The sequence below is a fragment of the Petaurus breviceps genome, unplaced genomic scaffold, assembly GCF_028583685.1.
Source record: "Petaurus breviceps papuanus isolate PSGF00001 unplaced genomic scaffold, PetGlider_PUasm1.0 186, whole genome shotgun sequence".
Taxonomy (NCBI): Eukaryota; Metazoa; Chordata; class Mammalia; order Diprotodontia; family Petauridae; genus Petaurus; species Petaurus breviceps.
This window is the reverse complement of record NW_027185798.1, coordinates 759,029-762,386: the sequence shown is the minus strand read 5'-3', so window position 1 is coordinate 762,386 and position 3,358 is coordinate 759,029.

The following is a 3,358-nucleotide window of genomic DNA, read 5'->3' as shown; positions in this document are numbered from 1 at the left end:
TATATATATATATATATATATGTATACAAAGAGGGCACAGGACCAATTGAATAGGAAGGAATGATACTTAAAAGGTGAAATTAAGAAGTGAGAGAGGGGGGTGGCCAGGTAGCACAGCGAGTAAGAGCAGCGGCTCCAGTGTTGGGACGACCTGGAGATCGAATCCCGGGCTCAGACACTCAGCACCACACCCAGAAATAACTGGCCGTGTAACCTTGAGCAAGTTACTTAACCCCGATTGCTAAAAAAAAAAAAAGAAGTGAGAGAGGAATACAATGAGAGGAGATGGGGAGAGACAGAATGGGGTAAATTATCTCATATAGAAGAGGCAAGGGAAAATGGTTACAATGGAGGGTAAGAACAGGAAGGCAAAAGGGAATGAGTCAACCTTATTCTCATTGAATTTGGCTTGGGGAGGGAATGACATACACACTAAATAGGGTATCTCACCCTACAGGAGAGTAGGGGGGGAGGGGAAGAGAGGGGGATAATGGAAGGGAAGGCAAGCTGGGGGGGAGGGAAGTTGGAAGCATCCACTTTTGAAAAGGGATGGGATCAAAGTAGAGAATAGAACAAGTAGGGGTGGGATAGGATAAAGTGAAATATAGTCAGTCTTCCACAATATATCCACTATGGAAATGATTTGCATAGCTACTCATGTACAACCTATATTGAATTGCTTATATTCCCAGTGAAGGTGGGTGACAAGGGAGGAAGGGAAAGAATCTGGAATCCAAAGTTTTAAAATCAAATGTTTAAAAATATATATACATATTATTATTAATATTTTACATGTAACTGGGAAATGAGATATACAGGCACTGGGGCATAGAGATCCACTGTGCCCCACTGGAAATTAGAAGGGGGAATGGGGGAAGATATGGGAGAGAGCAGATTGGGGGAGGGGATATTCAGTGGCAATGCTGTTTTGGGGTGGTGGGTAGAGAAAATTGGGGAGAAAATTTGTAACTCAAAATCTTGTGGAGGGGTGGCCAGGTGGCTCAGCGAGTAAGAGCACTGGCCCCAGTGTTGGGATGACCTGGGGGATGGAATCCGGGCTCAGATACTCAGCACCACACCCAGAAATAACTGGCCGTGTAATCTTGAGCAAGTTACTTAACCCCAATCGCTTTAAAAAAAATCTTGTGGAAATGAATGAAGTAAACTAAAAAATAAAAAAAGAGGGAAAAAACCACTTGAAAGTATAGACATAAATTGACTTTTCCTTAACTTGATAATAAGTGTTTACCTAAAACCATTAGTATTATTTGTAATGGGGATAAGCTAGAAGCCTTCCCAGTAAGATCAGGTGTGAAACAGAGATGCCTACTGTCACTGGTATTATTCAATATTGTATTGGAAATCCTAGCAATAGAGATAAGAGAAAAAAAAAAGAACTAGAAGGAATCAGAATAGGGAATGAGGTAACAAAGCTATCTCTTTTTGCAGATGATATGATGATATGCTTGGAAAATTCCAAAGACTCAACTAAAAAGTTAACTGAAGGAATTAATAATTGTAGCAGGATATAAAGTAAGACCTTATAAAGCATCAGCATTCCCATATATCACTAAAAGGATACTGCAGGAAGAGATAACTAGAGATATCCCATTTAAAATAACTCTAGACAGCATAAAATACCTGGGAAAATATCCACCAAAATAAACCCAGGATCTATATGAAAAAAACCTTTAAAAAATTTTTACACATACACAAAAATCAGATTTTTAAAAGAGAAATGTTTATCGTTCATAGATAGGCAGAGCCAAAATAACAAAAATGGCAATTTTACCAAAATTTACATAGATATTCGATGCCATCCCAATTAAATGACAAAAGCGCCTATTTTATGGAGCTGGAAAAATAGCAACAAAATTCATTTGGAAGAACAAAAGGTCAAGAATATCTAAGGAATTAATGGGAAAAAATGTAAAGTAAGAATGTTTAGCAGTACCAGATCTTAAACTATGTTATAAGGCAGTAATTATCAAAATTATCTGGTACTGGCTAAGAAATAGAAAGACAGATCAGTGGAACAGAGGAGACATAAAAATCTACAGCAGCAAATTAATATAGCTACCCAGTGTTTGTCAAGTGTAAAGATTTAAGTTGTTGAGATAAGAATTAATTACCTGGCAAAGCTGAAAAAGCGGAAAGCAGTCTGGCAGAAATTGGACATAGACCAATATCTTACATCATTTACCAAGATGAAGTCTATTTTGACCTAGATACATGACCTAGACATAAAGAGAGAGATTACAAGAAAATTGGAAGAACATGGAACATATTACTGATCAGTCTTATGAATAAGTGAACAATTTATGAATGAGCAAGAGATAGTTATGAGACATAAAATGGATAGTTTTCATTACATTAAATTTAAAAGGTTTTGTACAAATAAAATAAATGTAGCCAAAATCAAAAGGAAAGCAGAAAACTGGCCGGGGGGGGGGAGGGCAAAATTTATTGACAGTTTCTCTAATAAAAGTCTCCTATCTCAAATATACAAAGAACTTTGTCAAATCTATAAGAATGAGAGCCATTCCCCATTGAAAAATGGTCAAAGGATATGAACAGGCAGTTTTCCTATGAAGAAATCAAAACAGTTTATAGTTATGTGAAAAAATGCTCCAAAGCATTATTGATTAGAGAAATATCAATTAAAACAACCTTGAGATATCGTTTTACACCTATTAGATTGACTAAACGGATAGAAGGGGAAAGTAACAAATGTTGAAAGGGATGCAGAAAATCTGGGCATTTAATTCATCTGTGAGCTGATCCAGCCATTTTGGAGAGAGATTTGGAATTATGCACAGAGTTATTAAAATGCCTTACCCTTTGACCCAGCAATACCACTCTTAGGTCTATTTCCCAAGATGATTAGGGAAAAGGGAAAAGAACCTACATGTTCTAAAATATTTATAGCAACTTTCTTTGTGGTGGCAAAGAAATGGAAATTGAGGGAACACCCATCATGGTGTAGGTTCATGATGGACATGATGAGAATTCCCATTCTGAGGTCATGTGATTCGATCTCCCAGGCTCTCCTTGCTACAGCGCAGCTGAAAGGGCTGAGCAGTTGTGGAATGAGTAACATTTACCTCAGAACCTGAAATCATAGGAGGACACTGAAAAGCTTTTACAAAAATGCAGGAGCAATAAACTTTTCAAATCAACCCTGATTTTTTTAAGTAAATTTCTGCCAAACTAGATTCAACAGCCCCTCCTACTGATAGGCTAGAAACTATTACCAGAAGAGGGCTTTTGAATGGCATATAAGTACAATTTAACTGTCGTGCTGGGAAGCACATCAAGAACGATGTTTTTAAAATAAAATACTATTTTTAAAAGGAAT